General features: G+C 37.9%; 1 long non-coding RNA gene across 2 annotated transcripts; it reads left to right on the top strand.

Annotated features, from left to right (window-relative positions):
* Positions 1–1,904: 1,904 nt before the first annotated feature.
* On the top strand, positions 1,905–23,499 carry LOC149791103 (uncharacterized). Of its 2 annotated transcripts, XR_016423928.1 has the most exons (6): positions 1,905–2,330; positions 2,834–2,955; positions 9,464–9,581; positions 13,358–13,472; positions 22,830–22,936; positions 23,389–23,499. It is a non-coding gene; the product is annotated as an uncharacterized LOC149791103 (long non-coding RNA). The 2 variants fall into 2 exon arrangements; XR_016423927.1 differs by lacking the exon at positions 9,464–9,581.
* Positions 23,500–25,690: the final 2,191 nt, after the last annotated feature.

The following is a 25,690-nucleotide window of genomic DNA, read 5'->3' as shown; positions in this document are numbered from 1 at the left end:
ACAGACAAAATAAAGACACAAATACATACTGTATAACACTTAGTTTAAAACCCTACTAACTTCTCCCGCACTGCATGGTTGACCACTATAGAATAATGTGGTCTCATAAATACGTTTGGATCTTTCAATAAAGCATAATCAGATAAACTAAATAAAGGAGGCCTAACGCGACCCAGGAAAAACACATAGAGAATAAAGAAGCGTGAACCTTGGATCGAGCGTAACCTACCTATCAACATCTTTAAAGACTATTATGAGGAACGACACATATTATCACTCGAATAATAAAATAGGAAATTATTTTTTTAAACAAAATCTAAATAGTACACCATTCCATCGTCAAAATTAGAAAACCATAAAACAAATTAAAAGATACAATATAACATCATAAAGGAAGAAATACAACTGGGAAAGATATTTGATCTATACTTGCTGTCTCAAACATAAAGAAAATATAGCATACACACAATATAACACCATTACATATAGCAAACACTGAGACCTAGGCGACATATAGCAAAGGTTACAAAACATTTCAAGGGAATGAACTTCGAGCAAGGTGAGGGAAACCAGACTCGGACGAACAACCCTTTAGATAACACTATGGAAACATAAATACCCCATCAAAAATTCTAAAAACTAAATTTTTTATATAAAATTTTGTTTTAATAAAACGTAGAACACATCTGAGGGGGAAATACACAAATATAAAATACTTTTTATTTTTTTTGGGAAATGGGGGCATCTGTCCGTTGCCCCCCCCCCCCTAAAAAAAGTGTGTGTGTGTGTGTGTGTGTGTGTTATTATACCCATTACATTACTTGCAAAATATATATGGTGCTGACATTTTTGGCAAGAGGGAGACCTACCGATATTCTGCATATAATTATTTTAATGTTTTTCAGAGCGAGAGTATTGGGGCCTGATCTGTTCAATATATTTCTCAACTGATACAGCAGGTATAATCAGAGGCGTATCTGGGGGGGGGGGAGGGGAGTACATATGTCCCCGGGCGCCAAGGTACAGGGGCGCCAAAATGAGGCTTACAACGTTACATTATAATAAGTAAACAAGGGTAATATTCAAAAATGTGATTAAACGGGGAGGGGGCTGGGGCGCCAATTTTATAGTTCGTCCCCGGGCGCAAAATATCATAGCTACGCCTCTGGGTATAATAGAGACCCGCCCCTCCCCCCCCCTCCCCGAGTTTGCCACAGAGCGCTCGTGTAATATACGGTTTAATACACAATACATGATTGTGGGCAGGAATATACAAAATTTGGTCGATATACATGATCGTTGGTATCTATTCAAACGAGGGCCATGAAATACATTAGCAAATTCCTACAGTATTTTAAGGCAGGCGATTACGAATTATTTAAACCACGTTTTTCATCTGTCACAGATTTTATAATCATTTTGAAGTGGCTGCTTTATCTCGAGGAAAACGAGCGGTAAGTGTTATACAAAACAAAATCTTAATAGCAATTTGATCACTTTTGCGTCATTTGACAGTAAGAATAGTAATAAATAGAGGATAATTTCTTTTCCTACGTTAGGCCTAATACCTGGTATGTTTTTTAGTGTGGTACACACACAAAAAACAACCCCAAAACAACACTAACAACATTTTAAAAAACCCACAAAAACGAGTGCCGTGCCGAAGCCACGGGCTAAAATGCTTTATTATCATTTTTTTTTATTTATAGCATCAATCACAAATTGAAATATATACAGTATTAGCGTTGGAAAAGAAAGTTTTCTTTTTGTTATATTTTTTTTTCTCACCCTAGCGAAACACTTTCTGCAAATGACCTTAATAAAGAAAAATAATAAATTAACCTAAACCACTTTGAATGTCGACCGTATCTTTTATTTACACGGCATCATGCGCGGAAGAAAATACCAACTGAACCGGGATTTCAGACAGCAGATGAATTGAAGTTGATTCATTGAACATCATTAGCAATTGTACAATCAAACAGATGCAACAATGAAAAGTGGAACTATGAAAAATCGAGAATGTTAGATTTGCGAAGGATTTATTCCGAATCATTGTCTGCTAATAGAGAATTCATGTCAGTTGCTGTGTCGGCGATGCCCACACAGCGCGCCGTCCAAATGTGAAGTTGCGTTTTGCTGACAGACATAACACTGTGCCATAATTTATCTGATGGCATGTAAAGAATCTGCTTAAATTATAGTATTTAAAAGTTTCTTCATTTTGTAAGAGCTCAAGAAATTAATTCTGGTTTGAAAGACAAGATGACGGTAAAACTCAGAAGACGTAGCTGTACAGTACCGTTGGTGTTGGAGACATCATAATAAAGGTAACTGCGTTAACTTCGCTTTTTGTTTGGTAATTTGTTGGATATTATCTTTTGCTGATCTTCTTTGAGCTTGGAGTAAATTTTACATTCTGAACATTTTTATTTGCACTTATCTGCTTAATATGTATTGCTGGGATATCATATAGAATATGAAGTCAGTATAATGGTACTATATTACATATTTGAATGATAAAAGACTGGTAAATGATATAATGATAAACTACAAAATAAATAATTTGCCCAATATCCCAAATATGTTAATTAAAACAAACATTGAATGTAAATTCAGATATAATGAGCAGTTGTAAGAAGTAAGAAATAACATTTTATCCATTGAACCTGTTATGTGTTATCATCATCAGTTTTAAAATAAACACATGGAGACAAGTTTGCTTAAATTCTAAAATTAACACACACACACACACACACACATATGGTATTTTAATCTAATACAGAAATGGTGACATTGATATATGCAGACCAATAGTTTTTTTCTTCTACAGATATAAATTAAAAAGCCTAATTCTGAGAGTTTCACCTACAACATTCATGATGGGAAAGGGCCACTAATTAAGAGCTGACATATGTGGAAGAAAAATACCATCCATGTTGAAAAGGGCTAGAGGTAATGTGAGAAAACATAATTTATCAATCTTATTTAACATTATTGTTGATATTTTATCTCAACTGGTCAAAAGGCTAAGTGGGTTTATGTAATGGTCCAGAGTGTGTTATTTATTTCACATCCCCTTCTGTCTTTCAACAGTAAGAAATTAGCTACTTTGGAGTCCATAGTTCTGATCAATTTGTTTATATAAAACTTGGTTTTGGGCTTAAATCAACATCTTGGATAAATCTAATAATGAGGAAAATCCAAGTATATACATGTGATCATGTATAAGATTAGTTGAGTTTTTTAACCAGCCTAAAAGCCATACTTCCACAATATAGGCTAAAATCATTAAGTTGTCCTTGAAGTTTGATGAGTGTTAACCATTAATAATAATAAGGTGATCTTTCATCTGAGTATGTTACCACCGCATGCAATATTTATACATGTAGTGCAGTTTTTACTAAACGTAGAATACATGCTTATATAAATGAGATCTAGATTGAAGAAGTGAAGATGCATACAAATACATGAGGTTATAACCACTACTGCTGATTCAAGTTTGATCATGCTTGGCCATTGGGCTTATAGAGTCAAGTTTCACAATGATGCTTATTATGAGTGTGATAAAGGTATGGTAGTGAAGTGACCTTGCATCTGATTGGCAGAGTTTCTTATGATTTGCACAACAGTGTTTATGATCCAATTTAGATCTGACTTGTTTAATTATTTGCTTGTATGTCTGAGGCTATAAGCAAAATCTATGCATATAATGTGGTGGTTCTACATCTCACTAGCCATTCTTGCTACTGCTCTTAAAACTATTTCTCATTAATTTCATCAGACTTGGTGAATAGATTTATCTCATCAAGATATAGCAAAAGAGCAATTTTGTAAAAAAAATATTCATTCATATTAAACTCAAATTCTGCATCTGATTGGTTGACCTTGCAAATAATATAAGGGCTCTATTTCTGACAAAAAGATTATTTTGATTTAATGTAGCAGAAATGCTTATATGATCAAAACATTGAACATATTTGATGACAAATAAGAAATAGTTTTTCATGCAAATTTGATAAACATTGATAAATCGGTTCATATCATTAAAAGCTTGGAAGAGTTTGATTACATGCGAGACCATCACATATTAATCATTCTTTATTTAGAGAATTATTTTTGTCAGGATTTAGTAAAATATGTAAAATCAATATGGACTGGTTTTGTTATGTACAGCAACACTAGTTGTTTACTGAGTACTGAGGGAATTGGAGTAAGGCAAGGGTACATTGCAGTAGGTAACCTGGTTGACTTGATAACAGGATTTTAACACAAACATTTTTATCAGGAGTCTAGCATACTAACCATTGATTCACTGCAGATCCTGCCCCCATTAGTTACCTTTTAATACATAAAGCATTTGGGTTTTTTATGTCACAAATCCCATAGGGATTAAAATTAACATCATAGGTCTCACTGGATAGTTTCGTATTTTGACATCCCTCTAATTTTTAAGGTAGAAGGCATGAACCTAATTATCACAAGCCTAGCATTTATAAATTTACACATAAGCTAAATCTATAATGTGGTTCAGATTTACTTCGAGTTAGGCATGGAAATAGGTTGGCTTGTTGGTGACTGCCTGTCACAGTTAGATGAGCATTGGAGATCATATGCGTAACTTAGTCTGCAAATGAGCTGCCGACTTTTATTTGTGTCTGCTACAGAGGTAAATATAAAAAAATCTTGATGGTAGAGGGGTGATGAAAAGTATGCTAATTTGTTATAGTACTAGTGAACTTTATTCATGCATAAGGCACATACTGATTCTTTTAGTTGCCTTGTCACAGAAAAATATTGAAAATAGCTATTTCTAGTAAAAAATTAATGTAAAATGTACCTGCATCCTTTGACCCTACCAGAACCAAACTAAAAGCTCAAATTTGTGCAGCTGCTTTTGCTCATCACAAACATAATTGGGAGTATAACTGCTAACCCTACCCTCTAGCACACATTTCATTCATTCATTGGATTAAAGTCACGTGCACCTTTCGGTATGTGCGACTGTTTAGTTTGTACACGTTTGTGTACTTTTTGAATTTAGCGATTAACTTATACAATGCCCCCAAGCAAGCAAGCCGAAGCCCAGGTGCCCCAAAAGGTCCCGCCCAGGCTCTCGTCGCTGCAACCTTCTCCATCGTTGTACTCCGTTGGTGGTCTGTTTCTGCATCCTGCATCTCCTTCCTCTCTCATTTCAGGCAGTAACCGAAGCACACCAGCAGCAGTATTATTAAATTTTCCTTGCAATCAATGCCCAGTTCCCTATATTTATTGGGCTATTCCTGTACTATCTTGCCAAACATGTGATTGTCACATACGCTTCAGATATTCCCGAGTTGTGAATTTTCCTATCTTTTGTAAGGTCTATTAAATTTTGTGTACTTTGCGTACTTGAATTTTCCGGAAATTTTTTCACATCTAGTAGGCTTTTAGTAGCCCTTTATTTTGTTTTGGAGATCTCAATTTGGTTAAGTATTTCGTACGTGTGGCTTTAAACCAATCAGTGTGTTTCAGGGCCAGTAAGTTGTTGGTCAAAAGAGGGCTTTCGTGGGTCAGAATGAAAGCCCTATGTGGTAAAATTTGTTTGTAAAAAAGAAAAAAAAAAAAGAAAAGAAAAGAAAAAAAAGGTGGGTAGGGAGTGTGTATGCTATATTTGTGTGATGGCTATAGACATTTTTGTTCGTTTTTCTGCTTTTCCCACATATCCCGACAACACACATTCACGCTCACTTTCTCATTCACACTTATAAGTAGATGTGGGGTGGGGTGGCCTTATTTATTTTGTTTGATTTCGGGAAGGCAATTCTTTTCATACTGGGGGGTGGGGGTGGTTTGATTATTTGAGGCATACTCTTTTCATTGTTTCTGCCTTCATTCCCCAAGGTCTGCAAGTGTCCTGTTCTTTCTTCTTTTACTGCCTTAGGACGTTTAACTTCATTCTGTGCCTTTTCCTGCTCTTCTTTATTTCAGCTCTTTCTGCCTTATCCCGTGTCCGTTTCTGTTTTGGTCTTCTCGTCCTTTTGATACTGCCATGTTCGCCGTGAGATGTTTTCTTCGAGGGAGGTGGTTTGATTGCCTTTGTTTCCCTTCGCTTTGACCACTTGGCTATTTACCTGTTATTTTTGTTTAGCTTAGCTATTTGTGATTTATTTTAATGTATATTTTTTTTATTTTTATTTTTTTATATTTTTTTTTTTTTTTTTTGAACCTACGGGGCCTAGCATGCCATTATAATTCCAAAACAGTGATTTTGTAATATTCGTCCTTATCTGGTTTTTATTGTTCGGGTTATGAGCGGCGGTGTCAGTCTGTGAACCCACTAGCCCGAGCCGGCCGTCACAATTCCCAAACAGTGATTTGTAATATTTTGATTGGTTTTTTTTCTTTTTTGGTTCGATCTTTTAGGTTTATTGGTTTTAATTTCTTTACATGGTCTCTCTTTATACCCAACCCTTCATTCGGTTTAGATTTGTCCCCTTTTGCCTATTTTGTTAATGAATGTCATGATGTTATTATAGGTCATTCCTATGTTATTGTTTTTTGCCACAAGTAACTCCGGGTATGTCCACCGTTCTCCTATTTGTTCCTGTTGAGATTTTAGTTCGGCCCTTTCCTGGTTGTATTTGGGGCATATATTTATTAAGTGTGCGATTGTTTCTGGAGTTGGGCAGTAGGGGCAGTTTTCGGTTGGTCCCCTTTTTATGTGTTTCCCTGCGCATCCTGCCAATAGTGTTTTACCTGTTCTTATTCTATTTATTATTGTTATATCGTATGGATTTTTGAAGGTCGGACTTTCGACTTTTCTACTTACTTTTTTCATCATCGTGTGTATTAGACTGTTTGCATCCGATTTTTCCCATAGCTCTTACCACATGTCATTGATCTTGTCCCATGTTATTGATTTCAGTGACGCTGTATGCTATATTTTGGGCTTTTGGTTCGTTTGTGGCGTTTTTTGCTTCTGCATCTGCTTTGTCATTGCCTGGGATTATGGATGTGAGAGGGTATCCATACGAATTCAACGTGTTTGTTGTTTTTTTCAATCTCTTTAAGTAGCGATCTTGCATGATTAATCATATTAGGTCTGCTCTTGGATTGGTCCGTTGCTAACGATTGTAGTACACTGTAAGAGTCGCTTAGAATGACTGCCTTAGTTGTGGGGTATGTTTTGACGTATGTTAATGCCATTAGTATTGCCATGAATTCTACCGTGTATATAGCGCATTGGTCTGGGAGTCTTTTTCCAACGGTGACATCTAATTTTGGGATCACTATCCCTGCTGCAGTTTTATTTGGATTTTTGGTTTTTGATCCATCTGCGAAGATTTGCGTGTATGTCTCGTATTTGTTGTCAATGTACGTTAGTATTGATGCTCTTAGTCCTATCGGGTCATTTTGTTTTTGTCCTAGTTTACGTAAGCTAAGATCTATTTGTGGTGTGGGACAGGTCCACGGGGGGTCTGGGTAGTACCTTATTTTTTCTGGGTTGATATTTGCGATTTGAAATTTCCTTTTTAATTCTATAATTATTTTCCCACTAGGTATTTTTTATTTTTTCCTTTTGTATCGAATGGTTTGTCGCATGCTAAGAGGGCTTGTAGCGTGAGGTGGTTGGGTTGGTGTATTGATATTCGAGTCGAGTATCGCAGCATCAATTCCTTCCGCCTTAGGTCTAGCGGGGGTTCTCCTACTATTATTAAGATATCTTGTGTGGGGGTACCATTTAGGACGCCGGTGCATACCCTTAGCGCTTTTGATTGGACTGTGTCTAGTTTCTTTAGTAACGTGGCGTTCGCCGCTCCATATACCTGGCAACCGTAGTCCAATTTTGCTCTTATAAGTGCTCTATATAGGGTAACGAGTGTTTTTTGATCAACCCCCCCAATTCACCCCTCTGAGGTTTCTGTGGAGGTTGATGTCTCGTTTGCACTTCGTTACGAGTTCTTGGATATGAGCTGCCCACGTGAGTTCGTGGTCGAATACCATACCTAGGAGTGTCGCTTGTTTTTCGAATTTGATGGGTACCCCCTTTAGGGTTAAGTTTGGAGTGGGTGGGGGGTGGCCACCTCCCGGATTGGAAACTATGCCTACTGTTTTTAGAGGTGACAATTTAAATCCCCATTTATCTGTCCAATTTCCTATATCGTTTAGTCCTTTTTGTAAGTGCTTGGTCGTTTCTCTGCTGGCCGGGTTGCCAGTTTTCCATACGGCGCTGTCATCGGCGAATTGGGATAAGTCAAGGTGGTTGGGTTTTACCGCTGTTTCCAGGTCGTTTATCATTATATTAAATAAAGTTGGGCTGATTACGCTTCATTGTGGCGTGCCATTTTCCAGTTTGTATCGTTCGGAGTAGTCTTGTCCTAGTCTGACTTGTATCTTTCTATCGGTTAGGAAGTTAGCAATAAATTTGTATATATTGCCAGTTATTCCGTATGGTTTAAGTTTACTTATCAGTCCCTTAGTCCACATTAGATCATATGCTTTTTCCATGTCTAAGAAGATGGCTGTAACATATCTGGATTTTTAAAATTTTTCTCTAGATGCTAATTTGACAGCGGTTTCTAGTCTCATGAGTTGGTCTATTGTGCTTCGGTAGTTGCGAAACCCGCTCTGTGTATTAGCTAGTAGTCCTTTGCTTTCTAAATGGTATTTCAGCCTGTTGTTTACCATAATTTCCATTATTTTACATATATTGTCTGTTAGTGATATGGGCCTGTATGATTTTATATCGCTTGAGGGTTTTCCAGGCTTAAGAATCGGGACCACTACTGCCTTTTTCCATCTTATAGGTATGGTACCGGTTTCCCATATTTTATTAATGAGGTTAAGTGCAATTGTGACAAGTTTTTTGGGTAGGTTCTTGTACATTTCATACCCCAAAGTGTCCTCCCCGGGGGATGTGGTCTTTTTGCCGGCGAGGGCCTTTCTCCATTCGGCTTCTGTAAACGGAAGGTTTAGTGGGCCGTCATTATTTCCTGCTTCCTTTATGTTGTCAGAGTTGCTTTCCTCAAATTGCCTTTTATGATTTTTAAACTTATCCTCTAAGTTGGTATTGCTACACATGTTGGCGAAATAGTTTGCGAATAATTCTGCCTTATGTTTGTTGTTTTGTCCAGGTATGTTGGGGGTTATTGATTTAGTTTTGCCTCTCATTTTTTTAATTCTTTGCCACACCTCCTTCGATTTTGTGTTAATATCTAGTTTTGAGCAGAATTCTCTCCATGAGTTTTGTTTAGCTATCATAATAGTTTGTTTGGCAGTTTTTTCCTTTTCCTTGTAGTAGTTAAAGTCCCTATTATTTTTAGTTCTTTTGAATTTGTTTAGAGCTCTTTTTTTCTCTTTAATTGCTATTTTACATTCATTATTCCACCAGGGCACCGTGGGTTTGGGTGCTACTCCTTTAGTTTTAGGAATTGTTTCTTGGGCCATTGTGTTAATGGTTTCTATTAATTTGTCATTAAAGGTGTCAATGTCCCGGTGATATATGGTTTCTGGGTTGATTGAGTCACCTATCTGTTTGAACCTAATCCAGTTGGCCTGTTCGTATTTCCATCTTGGTGTGAAGGACGCTTTATTTTGAGGTATTCTAATTTGTATTTCTATATTTATAAGGTAATGGTCACTTCCCATAGGGTCGCTTTCATCAACTTGCCAATCAGAAATGCCTGCTAATCTTGGTGTGCATAGAGATAGGTCTATTGCTGATGTGTGGCCTGTTCTGTCATCTATCCGGGTGTGCATTCCGTTGTTTAGAAAAACTAAGTTGCATTTTTGTGCCCATTTTTCTACAATTTTTCCTTTAATGTCCGTCTTTTGACTCCCCCATAGTTCATTGTGCGCATTGAAGTCCCCGCATATTACCACCCATTCTCCACAGTCTTTAATCATTTTGATTGTTTCGTCTGCACTTAAATTGCGCTGCTCATTTGTTTCATAGAGGTTAACGACTAGTACCTGCTTAGTTTGAGCGGTTATTTTGACTATCTGTATTTCGAAGTCATTGGGCGGTCTACTATCTGTTAATTTATGCATTTCTGATGTAATTCCATCTCTAACAAAGGTTGCTACCCCCCCTCCTCTTGCTGTGGGGGATCGATGCTTTAGGTATTTGGTGTTGTAGCCTATGATGTTTGGGATACGTGAGGTATCATTTAGGTGGGTGTCCTGTATGCATATAACATCTGGTTTTCTTTCCTGTTCAAGTATTTTGTTATTTAGTTGGTCAGCGTGGGCCCTAAGGCCGCGTGCGTTCCATTGCCATATTTTGATTTCTGCTCTGGAATCCATCTCTAGTGCAAAAAGTCTTAATAGTTTGTTTAATTTACTGTTGTTTTCATTTTATGCGTGTTTCCTACCAGTGAGGGTGCTACCTATTTATTTTGTTTTTGGTATCCTGATTTTTGTTTTGGCCTGCTTATAGTTTACCCCATGGGAGATCATATATTCGACTATTAGGGCTTCTCTAAGAGCCCTGGGGCATTCTGCGTGGTTTGGTTTGTGGTTACCACTACAGTTAGCGCAGTGCTGATTGGTGGCGCTACATGTTTTCCGGTCTGGGTGGTGAAGACCACATTGATTGCACCGGAATAGGTTTCCGCAACTCTTAGAGTAATGCCCCCAATTTTTGCAGTTGCCACAGAACCGTGGTTTGTTTTTGAAAGCAAAAATTTTTTTAGCCTCGAGTTTTTCGGCTATTTTGATAGTTTCTGGGGTGGCGCCCTTAAAAAAGAGTACCACTGCAGTGCTATCCTTTCCCCTTCTTGTTTTTAGGCGGATTGCTTTCTCTACTTCCTGTCCTTTACTCCTTATGTAGTCTACTATTTCATTGGTTTTATTTTGAGTTGATACGTATATGACTCCTTTGTTGTGTGTTTTTGGGGGGTTTGGGTCTATGTGTTGTTTTGTTCTGTTGTGTCTAGTGACCTGAACATTTATTTGGCCTATTCTTTCAATTTCCTTATATTTGGCAATCTGTTGTTCAGTGGTGCATTTGATTATCAGCAAGTCGTCTCTAGTGCTTTTAAGCGTGAATTCTCCTTGGTGATGTTTGTTCAATTGCCATGCTATGGTTTTAAAGGCTAACTTCGTTATTTTGGAATTTACTCCCTTGACGAAGAGAGTCAGTTCAGCGGGGTGTTTCTTGTTTTGGATATTTTGCAGACTGGTCTTTTTTCCCCTGGTGTTTGTCTCTTTAGCTGACTTTGTTTCGTTGTCCATAACCGGCTTGCTGGGTCTTGTATTGACAGTTAGTGTGTTCCTTATTCTTTCTAACTGGTATTTGGGATTTGGTTTTCCTATTATTCTTACCTTTTGTTGAGTCGTGTGTGACTGCTTTATTTGTGGTAGGGTGAGGGCGTTCTGTTTCATCTAGTAGGTTCTCAGTTTGAGTCCCCTGGCTGCTAGTGTTTTTAACCAGCGTGGTCTGGGTTGTTTTTGTGCTTGTTGAGTATTGTTCCTCAGTTTGGGTACTCATGTCGGATGTAGTTTTGCGGTTACTCGGTAGATTGTCCACATTCTCGTTTACGCTTGGTGACAGGTAGAGTCTACTCATCGAGTCAGTTGGGGTCGAGTTGAAAATTGGCGTTAAGAACTGTATCTGTCGTTTTTCTCTTAGGGGGGATGAGACTGCTTCGGAGTAAGTTTGCCTTAGTTTATCTGCCTTTAGGTTGACCAGGCAGCTGAGATAACTATTTGATGATGTGACATTAATTTTGTTGTTATCCATCTTGAGTTTCTTTATTTGATGTAAGGTATATATGACGGGATATTTCTTTATCTGTCTTAACTATACTTTATTCTACGTAGTACTATGAAAAAGCAACAGCTGTAAGGGGATATGCAAATAGCTTTTATTCTGATTTGTGTAATTAATTATTATATTACTATTATCCAATTTAAACTTATTGAAAATTATTTTCTAGCCAAATGGTCAAAGTAAAAGGTTTTACTTACCCCGATCCAATTTTCTTTTTAAGATCTTTAGAGTTTTTAAATACAGCCTTCTAATTATACAAGTTTCATTACATTGGTCAATAATTAGTCACATGTGATGACACTTGTAACTAATCAAACCACAGCAACTGAGAGCAGACTAAGCACTGATATTTATATGGTACAGTGGCAATATACAGTCTGTCTGCTGCAACACATGAAACAAACTGGACAAATCTGAAAGCCTTGAATTTGACTTTATTTATCTGTATGGTAGAACAGAACCTGAGTTGAAAAGCTTTTAAAGAAAGACCTTGATATCAAACCTAATAATAACTGCAGGAGTTATATTATGGATAATTAACCATTCTCTCAGTTTCAAACTGGGCATTCCATCCCATGGGGTTCTAAATGTAAACCAAGTGTAACTGATATCCTAATGAACTGTAAAGACCATAGCAGCACAACAGCAGGGGACCAGGTATGTCCAGATCCAGAAATCACAGACCAGTTTCAAACTGATGATGAACCACATAAAAATTACACATCTGCTAGAACTTATGTTATGAAGATAACTTAAATTGCATTATTATTAATCCTCCTCCTCACATTCATCATAATTGAGATGCATCATATATGTTTTATTGTAAAATAGTTTATGCAACATAATTCAGTGAAGACCTTTGCTGCCAATTTACCAGTGAACCATTTGTTTCAATGAACATATTTTATGTTGTAACAAGGAGCATCATTTAAACATTATGATACACTTATCATACCTGTATATGAAATCTTAATACTAACACTTATACTTGCAATACTACTACTAATAAAAACACCTGCATTGATAATTTGATTATGTTCAATTGGACTTGTATCTAAATGATCACCAGCTGTATGAAAAGACATATTTTAATATATAGATATTGGATGGAATACTAGTTACCACAATTGAATAGTCATATGATAAATGATATATTATTTTAAACAATTTATATTTGCAGTGAAACATACTTTTACATTATTTTCACTTAAATTTCATTTATAGAGCAGTATACTCTGCATTCATTAAATTACTGAAATGGTTATAATACAACAACAAATACTGCAACTTCCAGAATCACAAAAATCAAAAGATATAAACAAAAACTTCCCTACATGTATCAACAGTTGTCACTTAATAGACAGAACTCTGAAGATTTAGAATAGGATGTTAACAAATTAGGTATTCAAGTTAAAAAGAAAAAAATACCAAGTAAGCTTACTACCAAAAAATCAAACAATAACAGTGAATTTTAGTACATTCCCAGGAAACAGAATATATGATTTTTCTTAACTTGATCTGATACATCTTAAATCTATAGAAAATGATTCATATTGTATGACTAAAATATTATGTAAACAAAAATTCCATCACTTTTTTCAGATGCAACATGCATACCCCAACCCATCCTTCTTGATCATAAAGTATACCAGCATTCCACTATAAGATGGGGAGCTGTAGTGGCTCAGTGGTTAGCTTTCTGGACCTGTGAAATAAGGTAGGTTCAAATTCTACCATCAGACCAACCTGGGTTAGCTACCATGGTGTGTCCTTGGGCAAGGCACTATACTTAAAGTGCCTTGGCACTAAATAACTTACTTGTGTTGGTTTACCATAAAAGGCCAAACCAAACACAAAAAAACAACAACTTTAAAATATGAGTTTTGTCAATACTAAGTAATTGAAAATCATACTGAAGAAATGTTTTTGTTAATACAGATTAATGGATCTAAAAAATCTCTTTCTTCTGCAGGAGTTTAAAATGTTAAATTAAAAAGGTCATGGTACACATTGCCTTGTTCGTACACATCAGGCTCCGTAACCCATATCCAACTAAAAATTTTAGTAGAGTCTGAATAAAACATATTTTAATCTGGATGATAATATTCTTTCTCCATTCATATATTACACCACCAAGATTGATCCAAATAAGATTACATTTTACTATAACATTGAGGATGAGTATGCCTCTTAACAACTTACAAATGTGGAGAGAATGGAGTTAAACTGAACTTTGATTTCTTTTCAACCATAGCACAAGATGATCATTTATTATGAAAAAACCTGAATAAAGTTGGAGTTCATAACCATGACAGTCTTGATACAATATAAATTCAATATATTATTGTTGTCTTGAGGTATAGTTCTGTATATTACAATCTCACACAAGATCAGGGTATATTTTAGTACCATACAGTTAATTCGGGATTGTATTAATACCTATTCTGGTGAATGAACATTAAATAAGATTTACTATTTTGGAACCAGTTGCAATAAAGTTTACTAAACAAGAGAAAATATGACTTTACTATAATATCTAAAATGTAAAATCTGCAAACAGAATACTTGCTTGACTTTACACTTCAACTATATCATAATATTTATTTGAAATGAATTTATACAAATGGCATTAAATTGGGTTTCAGGCTGGTAATGACAATGGTAGTAGTGAATAGGGACGGTCTAGGGACTAGGGAACTTCCATGTTAAAAAGGGTATATCCACTCTGGGGACTATGTAATTTAACATGGGAGAAAAAAAAAATATCCATTCTAGGGACAAGGGGAATTTAACATGGGAGAAAGAAAAAAAAATATTCACTCTAGGGACAAGGGAAATTGAACATGGGGAATAAATCGTGGGACTGTCTTGGGACTAGGGGAAATGGAACAGGGTCGGGACCCTATTTTAATAAGGTCCCGACCTGATGGGTCTATGAAAATGGAACAGGCGAAAATTGAAACAGGGAGGGGTCTCTATTTTTTTATTATTTTTTTAAACAAAAAAATAAAAAAAGGGGTAGGCAATTGAAAGTCAAGATCTTTTCGAGAGATAGGAATGGCCCTGAAAAGGGCCTTTGGTTTTATGTTAATATACCCTTAACATAAAGGGCATCTGTGACATCTTCTTCTTGACCTTAGGCTGTGCCTGACTGCAGGACCATAGATTAAGACTCTTTTGAGGCATCCTTGATGCTCCACATAAGATTCTTCGCATCCACAGGCTGGTGTCTGTCCTGTGGATAACTGTCCAGTTGGATCGGACATACATTGATATGTCCGTCCGGAACATCATCGAAGACACAAGCGTTGAAGATTGTACATCGGTCCACATGTTTGGGTGCTGAGTAACAGGTGAAGGAATGCAGTGAACTGTACTTATTTATAGGGGGAGGAAGGATTGAAACGGATTGAGTTTGTTGACCAATCCAAACACGCGTTACAAAATTCAGTCAGCCCACGTCCAATCCGAAGAGAGCAGTCTGTGACGTCACATAGTCTATATAGATTCGCTAGCGCCTGTGCGTAGTCAATCTAAGCGACAGTTTTTCAACATGACGGAAACTCAGAAAACGATCAGTTTGGGTGCACTGATGGTGGAGACTACCCAAGGGAACCCAGACTTACTTTCAGAAGAGGTGAATTGGGATTTTGTGGATTTTTTTACCTTGCAAGAATTTGTTCCTGAACCTTCGTCACCTTCTCCTTCATTACCGCACATGGAAAATTTTAGACAGAGACAGAAAGAAGAATTGGAGAAATTTATACAACAGCAAAAGGAAGTGGAACAAGCTTTTCTCCTACAGCAACAGCAGCAAGAAGAAGAGGTAAGAAAAAAACAACAAGAAGAAGACGCAGCAGCAAAGAAACAAGGGTGTCAAAATCAAACGGTCACGGTACTGTTAGACATTTTAGTTAAGAAGTCTGAAACAGATGTATCAGACTTCTTTATTACGGCCGAAGAGAATACGACCTTCCCAAGCTAAACACTCCAACCCTGTGACTACGCCTACTGCACCATCCTTAGTGATTTCAACGAAATCATCATCAACAGTACGCAGTCCAGAAGTAGGCCTTGGCCATGGCAAAGGCTTAAGACAGTTAAAGTTGATTGTTTAAACTCACCCCTTACACCAAAAAAGGCCCTTTTCAGGGCCATCCACGTCTCTCGAAAAGAGATAGGCTTTCAATTGCCAATAACTAATAAAAACCATTTTACCCAATAGTACCTGTCTGTGTATGAGTGTGCGTGAGTGTAGGTTCTTATTTTAAAATCAAAACCCAAAGACACTTACCTTTTATAATTAATTTATTCTTTTATAAATATTTACAATTCACAATTCACAACAGAGCACTTTAAAAAGTTCATAGACTTATTCTGTCTCATTGTTCACTCTCTGTTTTTTTAATTTCTTCACCGTCATAGTCCTTTCCTCCTCTTCCTCTTCACTTTCTTCCCTTCTTTTCTTCTCCTGTTTCTTTTTCTTCACCTGTCTGTTTTCTTCCTCTTCTTCTTCCTCTTCCTCTGAAGAATCCCTCTCTTCTTCTGACTCCTCTTGTTTCTTTTTTGGGCAGTCTGGTGACCAATGTCCTTTTTCTTGACAATAATAACAGGTATCTTGACTTTTGTCTCTTCTAACCCCTTTTTTTTCTTTTTTGACGGTCTGGACACTCTGAAGACCAATGCCCTTTCTTCTGACAGATATAGCAAGTATCTTGACTTTTATCTTGAAAGGAAGGAGAGTAGTCCCTCGGCTGGTCTGAAGAGAATTTTCTAATGACCCCTCGCAAAGCTCTGATGAAACGTTCGATCTTGATAGTCTCTTCCATTGTTGTGCTCAGTTTGAGAGTGAAATGAATAGTGAAAGGACAAGACACATACCCTTTATATACGCTGGTCTGCTATGACTATAAATTAATCCATGGTGTTTAAACTTTAGTCATTTGACTTTTTGCTATCGAGATGAAATGATCCAATTCATTTGAGAAGAAAGAAGAAGAAAGTAAGAGGCAGAAACGTGATCTATCGCCTCGTACTAGGGCTGAAGTCTTGGCACAAATTCATGCCAGTGATTTTGAAGAGGACATGAGTGAACCAGAATCCAAACCCTCTAAACAAAGTTTACCACCCTTAGTCAACCCTGAAAAGTACTATGACATTCGAGAGACGGAAAAGCGTCCCTCTAGAAAATTTAGAACTACGGCTTACAAATACACAGTGAAGTTTAAAGATTTCAAGTCTGAAGTACTGTTAGAGAAAGCAAAAGGGTTCATCACCGACATGTGGGATTCTTTGCTCACCACACTCAAGCGACAATGTCAACCCAAAGAAGATGATCGCTTGAGACTTTCCATACAACATGATGGCTTGAAATCCCCTGTTTGGATCGAGTTTAGCAGCCCTGCAGAATTGACCACTTCCAAAGTCATGGACAAGATTCAACACGTGCAACAATCTAATGACCAGTTTGACATCACCGATGGAAAAGCCACACTGGACATGACCCACGTCTCTCCTCCTCAAGGGACCGGACAATGCAGAAAGACCTTATTGGTCAACAACCTTCGCATTACCAAAACAAGTCTTGTCCAAATTAACAATTTTCAAGACCACATGTGTTTAGCCCGAGCCATCGTGGTGGGATGAACCTATGCCGACAAGAACGACACGGTAGAATGGAAAAGAGCCTGGGAGAACATTCGAAAATCGAACCGAGCCAAACAACGAAATGAAGCAGAACTTCTGTTACAACAAGCATGCCTGTCCAAAGACACATCCTGTGGCATTCCTGAGATGCAAAAATTGCAAGATGCCCTAGCTCCACAATACACCTTGAAAGTGCACCCTCAAGAAGTGCGCGGGTCTCTGTTGTTTCGAGGGAAAGACTTTAAGGATGGAAAATACATTCACCTCTATCATCACGATGACCATTTCGATACCATTACCACTATCACTGGATTCCTGGGATACAAATATTACTGTGAGAAATGTGACTTATGATGGTTATAATAATCGAGAGCAACACAAACATTGTGGATCGAAATGCTCAGGATGTTTGGCCTCTCAACCCTGTCTGAGCGAAGGGCAAGAACCAGTGCATTGTCCTGCTTGTCTGCGCACATTTGTCAGCCCTGCCTGTTACCAACAACATCTGAAGATGCAAGGTTCACAGAAGAAATGTGCTTGTCAACTCCTGAGATTGTGCCCAATGTGTGGACAAGGTCTATGTATCAACAGTACCAAGGCACACGTATGTTCAGGAAAGAAAAAATGTCACATTTGTCACTGCATTGTGGACTTGGAACACCAATGCTACATACAAAAATACCAATCCCAACCAGAGAAAGAGGATGGTCACAAGAAGAAGAAAGGCAATTTCATCTTTTTCGATTTCGAATGCATGCAAGAGACCAGTATTCACATTCCTAATTTCTGCGTGGCTCATCGAGCGTGCGAGAAGTGATTCAAGAACCTATCTTGAGTTATTGCCCTCACTGCAGTAAGATTCCTGGAGGGCGTGAAAAAATCTTTCAAGGACTGAACACACTAGCCGATTTCACACAATGGGTCTTAGACCCCATCGACAAGACGTGGAGCCAAGAGGACATCGAACATTATTATGGAGATTGTCATCACCATGCCACGGTGATGGCTCACAATTTCTCCGGATACGATGGACAGTTTCTTTTGAGATGTTATACGGAACGTGGCATCGAGCGTCCTAAAATCACTTTGAACGGAGCCAAAATCATTTTCATGCAAGTGGGACAAGTGCAGTTTAAAGATTCGATGAGCTACTTAGCCATGCCTTTGAGTCGAATGCCTAAAATGTTTGGAATGACAGAAATGGCTAAAGGGTACTTTCCACACTTTTTCAATACAGAAGCCAATCAACACGCCGTTCTACCACATTTGCCTCAGGCTCACTATTACGACCCTGACAACATGCGTACTGAACGAGAAACTTTCTACGCTTGGTACCAGGCTCACGCCTCCGACCCTTTCGACTTTCAGGAAGAAATGCTAAAGTATCGTCGTTCCGACATGGACATTTTACGGCGATGCTGTGGAAAATTTCGAGAACTGTTCATGGAACACGGAGGGGTTGATCATTTAAAAGAGGCTTGCACCATTGCCAAAGCGTGTTCCTTAGTCTACCGACAACGATTCATGCTTGAAAACACTGTGGCTGTCATCAGTCCTCAAACGACCAACTATGTCAAACGTCAATACTCGGTCAAAGCCCCATGCTGGTTGCATTACTTGTGCGACAAGGAAGACAAATGGATTCAGCATGCCCGCAACGGACAGGGCAAAAGATCATCGGAATGCATTCGGTCAATGGCTGGGACTTAGAAAACCCCAAGATCATGTACGAGTTTAACGGTTGCTTATTTCACGGATGTCCCGTCTGTTACCCTGACCGCGGCACTAAAAATCAGTTCTTACAACGAACCATGGAAGACTTGTACCAGGCCATTTGTCAGCCACGCCTAAAGTTAGAACAGGAAGGATAGCAAGTGGTGGAAATGTGGGAACACAAATACAATCACCGTTTGAACACCGATCCTGAGTTTAAACGCCTCATGGAAAGTTACCAGTTCATGGACCCCCTGAACCCAAGTAATAGTTTGTACGGAGGAAGGACCAATGCCACCTGTTTGCTGTACCAAGCTGACGAAGAGAAAGGAGAAGAAATCAAATACTTGGACGTGTGTTCACTGTATCCCTATGTGTGCAAATATTGTTGCTTTCCTGCAGGGCACCCACAATTGTTCACCGAACACATCGACCTAAAAAACATTCGACAATACGAAGGCTTGATCAAGTGCAAAGTTTTGCCTCCCACGAACCTATACCATCCCGTCTTACCTCGCCATTGCCAAGGCAAACTTGTGTTTCCTTTGTGCCGTACTTGTGCTGAAACATGCAACCAAGATCAACCTTGTCATCACACCCAGGAAGAACGGGCCTTGACGGGGACATGGGTCAGCGTAGAATTGTTCAAAGCTCTGAACATGGGATACCAACTGTTAGAAGTGTACGAAATTTGCCACTTTCCCAAGACACAATAATTCCACAAGGGTGACCCCACACAGAAAGGCATTTTCGCAGACTACGTGGATGCCTTTTTGAAACTGAGCAAGAAGCCAGTGGCTATCTGTCCTGGTGTCACTCCCGAAGACCAAAAGACATTCAGAGAGAAATTCTGGGCACAAGAAGGCATTACTTTAAATCACATTGAGAAAAACGAAGGCAGGCGATCGTTTGCCAAAGTGATGTTAAATTGCTTGTGGGGTAAAATGGCACAGTGACCGTGTTTACCCAAGACGGAGTATTTGACCGAACCTTCCCGCTACTTTCAGATGATTCACGACAAAGCCAAATTCATGAAACACGTGGACGTCGTTCGTGAGGATTTGATCTTGGTGAATTACGAAGAAGATCTGAACTTTGTAGAAGATGACCCCTTTGGAAATGTCATCATTGCAGCTTACATGACAGCTCATGCTCGCTTAAAATTGTACGAAGCTTTAGAACTGTTAGGGGAACGTGTCTTGTACTTTGACATGGACAGTTGCATTTATATCGATCACCCGAGTCAACAGCACCCTGACATCGAAGGAGACCGTTTAGGAGCCTGGACAGACAAGCACCCCGATGACAAGATTCTAAGTTTCGTTAGTGGTGGTCCCAAAAATTACGGCTACGAATACTGGGACAAACAAGGAGAAGTGCACACGAAGTGTAAAGTGAAAGGACTTACTCTGAATTATCGTACCAGTCGAGTGGTCAACTTTGGCATATTGAAAGAAGCCTTGCAGTCTAGAGAAAGTGACCACCTATCAACCCAACAAGATTGTACGTTTACCCACACACCACATCGTCAGTCGACCCTTGGAAAAAGTCTATCAAATCGTGTAGCAGAAGCGAGTGCGGCTTCCCACCCACTTTACTTTGCCGTATGGACATGTCGGTATAAAACATTGGTTGTAAGAGGATAACCACCCACCAGAAGGATGACTTCGCCGCAGCAAGAATCGATTGAGAAATCCAGTGAGAACTCCAAGTTCAAACCCTACCATTTTCCAGTCTTCTTACCTGACTATTGTGATTGTGCCCGTCGATTGGACACGTTTCAAAAATGGCCTACGGATAGGGAAGGATTACCTTCTTCGTATGTTTTAGCTAGAACAGGATTTGTCTACTTCGGACCCGAGTCAGGATTGGGATACGAAGTACAGTGTTTTGCTTGCGGACAGAAGTTACGAATGGATCTGTGTATCTACAAAGATTCAGCTATTCTGGAACATACTCGCTGGTCTCCGCACTGCCCTTACCTTTCAATGGCCTTTCCACCCATTAAACTACGGTACAATTATGACGGTACCTTCCAAAACTAGACGTAAACACATTGCATCCTATTTCATTGTTGTTTCTTTTCCACATAATAGCTTATTTTTTATAAAATGTTAAACTTTACTAATCTTTTTTCAAGATCACTTTAGTTTGCAAAAATATATCTTGTCATTTATTGGCATTCTACATTGAATTTTGTAAACTAGCTATAAACCTGACCTAATTACTCAACTTAACTGCTGACAGAAACAGTCTACAGTAAATGTATTTCATTTCTATAGCTCGATGGATAAACATTACATCTTTTAAAGCTGTGCACAGAATAGGCCGACATATCACGAGTCAGGAAAACATGGGGGTGGTATCCCCTGTGTCCAAAATTAATATCATTTTGAATAGAATATTCTAGTGACAATTGCCTCTTTTCAAATGGTAAGCATTGCTTTTTTTATTTTCATCAATGTGTCAAATTCGGTATGCATTTTGCTTTAATATTTGAGATGGAAACCTTAGGTGCATAGAAATGTCAGACAGCATTGTACATCATGGATGGTGTCCAACATACTTTTATGATCATAAAACAAAATCCCATCTTTTAGTTATGACCACTGATTTAAAAAATATTCATCCAAGCTAAATATAATAATAATAATAATGAGGACTTTGTATAGCGCCTAATCTTTAGAAGCTCTAAGCGCTTTGCAACATTAGACAACATAAAAACATACACAATGATATGATTACAAAAACAAACACCATGAAATTAGAAAACATAAAAAACATGCTGAGAATATTTAAGGTAGTTAACATTATTAAGTCATTAAGTTTGTTTTTGTAGTCAGAATAAGTAGTTTTGAGAGCACTCTTGAATGGGATCACTGCGTCTTTGTGTCTAAGTTCAGTGGGCAATTCATTCCATGTTGCTGGGCCCTGGTATGCAAAAGAATGCTGTCCATGTGACTTTGTTTTCATAGTGAGAATAATGAGTATATGATTGTCGGAAGAGGAGTGTAAGTATCTTGCTTGTGTGTACACATAGGTGAGGTCGGATAGGTATGTTGGACTAGAGTCTGTCAATGAAACGTAGCACAGAGAACTAATGTTGTGTTTGATTCTGGATCGAATGGATAGCCAGTGTTGGGTACAGAGCAGCGGGGAGGTGTGCTCTGATTGTGGTACTCTAAGTATGATCCAAGCAGCTATGTTTTGAACTTTTTGAAGTCTCTGCAGTAGATATTAAGATGAACCAGACAGAATTGAGTTACCATAGTCCAGTCTTGAAAGCAGTAATGAACACACAAGTGTTTTAGTGGCATCAACTGAAAGATATCTGAGAATGGAGCTGATGCGTCTCAGCTCAAGATACGCAGCCTTGCATATGTTCATGACATGTTGGTGCAATGTGAGAGTACTGTCCAGAGTAACACCTAGGTTTTGTACTGATTGTGTGAATTTAATGTTGGTGTTGCTGATATTTATTGTGTGAGGTAAAGGATGTGAATGAGAAAGTCTTTGATAAGTAAGTATGGCTTGATTTAAATTGTGTTTTTCATGTGACTTGCCAGAGATTTTTAAATGAATTGATAAAGTAACTTGAGACACATTTCAAAGTACATGTTTTAAAAATATTCCATTGATTATTGCTGGCATTTAGAAAAATGCAATGCATCCTTTGTTGTGAAACTTATTTTAAAACATTGTATTACTCACGCAGAAGCCTGCTTGAAAACAAATGGCAAAGCAAAGGCAAATGGAATGGAAGAGACCATATCAGAGACCCTCAAATATGCACCCAACCAACGCAGAATGATAAAAAACAAGGTAATCCAAATGACTCTTATTTCATCAATATTGGATTCAGTTTCGTCTTTTAAAGCATAGTATTTGCAAAGCGGATGCATTTCTAAACTGATAACAAAATCAGCTTATCCTATTGCCCAGGACTATCAGAGCTAGAGTCCAGCTAACTACAATATGCATATATCTTGTCTGATCGGACAAGTGCCTCCATTTGGAATTTTTATTCACATGAAATATTTGGATGAAATAAATTCATCTTTGTGCAAATTGATTGCACCATCCACTTGCCAGAAATGACAAGTAAGTGCAAAGTTATCTTGTATCATGGCTTAACGATAGTAAGGGAAGCACAAGTGCAGTGAAGAAAATTTCATACATTTTTATAATGCTGATTAACATGACTTCTGCATATGTAACTAGTGCTGAGATGATATGACTTTATTTAAGCATTACAATTTTGTTTTAATTTGCAGGTGCCTGATCAGAAGAAGTAATAGATAAACTTTACAGTGGAGTTGGAGACTGATTCTGATTCATAATCTTAATTAAATCTAGAAAATAAACATTAAAGTCATATTAAAATATCTGTTGTATTGTTTCCTTCTTTCATTTTTCTCTTAAAAACAAATGTCTGAACCTTTAGTCTGTAAATTCAGTGGATTCCTTATCAGCCCATCTACTTTTACTTTACACCATGCTACTTTAAAAAAAAAAATGAATTATCCCCATTGGGGTAGGTCCCCCCAACCCCCCACCCTACTTTGTCAACTTACCTGCCACATTTAAATCTAATGGAAGGCCCTGCTGTAAAGCCTGTTAGTAAAACTACCCAACAAGAGGATTTCATACATTTGCAACTCCTAGATGGATGGTAATGTTTTCATTTTTGTAATGTAGATTTGGACATTCTTGCCACCAGTATGGAATATGTGTTTCAGAAACACAAGCAGCTTTCATCAGATTTGCATATAGGTTTTATATGTTGTGAGTATGTTGTAGGAAGTTTTTTTAAATAACATCATATGAGATGATGCCAGTGGAAATGGCAGAAAAGTGTCTGTATTGTTCACCAACTACACCTTGTTCTTACAAAATGTGGCTGTTACACATTCCCATGATGATGTCACTGACAGCCATCAGTGAGGAATGCCCCAACAAGCATAATACAAATTGCTTCCATTGTAATTGTTACAATTCCATTCTGACCACTCCGGTGTCCTAGTGGTTAGAGCGTCCGCCTCAGAAGCGGGAGGTCATGGGTTCAAACCCCAGCCAAGTCATACCAAAGACTTACAAAAATGGTATTAACAGCTACCTCGCTAGACGCTCAGCATTAAGAGGTTAGTGTTAGGACTGATCGGCCTGGTGTCAGGATAATGTGACTGGGTGCAACATCATACTACATGTTTGCAGCATGATGCCCCAGTGCTATACATCACTATAAACTGCCACACTGCAGACATCGTAGCAATATGACTGAAAAATTATTCAAGCTACGTTAAAAATCCAATCACACACACACAATTCCATTCTACGATCCAGAACCAACACTAATTCCGTACTACAGTTCTTGCATTTCAATCCAATTTTGCTTTTGAAATGTAGTGCCACTCAATTCATAATGAACCCATTCATTTCAAACACTCGCAAATACTTATTATTCCTGTCTACAACTGAAAAATATCTATATAAAAAAAACGTGTAACTGTGTTTTATGCAAGGGCATGGAGATGCACAAAAACTTGCACCTGAAGCTTGAATAAAACCCCGACTGTGGATAAGACTTTACCCATCGATTACCCCAGCTTGGGGATAAATTCCGACCGTGGCGATTTATTATATATCCTATGACTGCTCCAGCTTGAGGGCAAAATCCAAGCACATCCCTAAAAAGATAACAAGTATAGCGGCTCTTTACCTTCTGTAAATGCTACTTGAGCTTCCTGATGCTGTTGTATCTGCCATTTGACAGAATCACGAATGTGGATATATTTCTTAATTGCCTCTAGTTGTTGAGCTAGTTTAGCTGTATGAAATTCCTTTGTGCAGACTCACTCATTATTAATATTACAACAGTGATTTAATTACACATCACCTGTCAGCACACCGATGATAAGTCAGTTATTTTATAACACACCAACAAGCTTGCCCCTTGCACCCCCCCCCTTTTTATTTTATTTGGGCACCTGTGGACATGAATCTGCAAGGCTCAAATTGTCATTTTTAATATAAGATCTCAACATTTTTAAGGCCTTAATTTTAAAGACATCCTTAAAACCCCCAAAAGGTTATCAACTGGATCACCAGCCTTCGTTTAGAGTAACAGCAAGTATATATATATATTTAGGTATAAGGAAACACAATAAAAATGTTTGATTTAACAATGACATATTTGCCTCAGGTCTGTGATCCTGAAGTGAATATTAACTGTCCATTTATTTTCTTGGCTTTTCTTTACTAGGAAATTGATTATAGAGATTTCTGCAATGGTGAAGGCAATGTAAAAATTGGTTACTATAACATACTTTTTACGCCATGTTTGAAAAAATAAATCCAATGGAAAGGTTATAGTCTGAAAATCTTCATTAAATTAAGTTAATATAGGGGAAAAGACTTTAAGAGTTCATAAATATTTTTCAGTGCTGAATAAAGATATAACATAACACTTTCTGCTGTGATTTTAATAGTTTCTGAGAGCATGAAAAATTTCTAGAACTATAATGTATAAATGTTTTCAAAAGATTATATTAATATGAGGGAAAAGTCTGTTATGAA

This window comes from Sinohyriopsis cumingii, chromosome 10, assembly GCF_028554795.1.
Source record: "Sinohyriopsis cumingii isolate HCF-2022 chromosome 10, ASM2855479v2, whole genome shotgun sequence".
NCBI lineage: Eukaryota > Metazoa > Mollusca > Bivalvia > Unionida > Unionidae > Sinohyriopsis > Sinohyriopsis cumingii.
The sequence above is the reverse complement of the archived record's forward strand: the minus strand, read 5'-3'. Positions and strand labels throughout refer to the sequence as shown.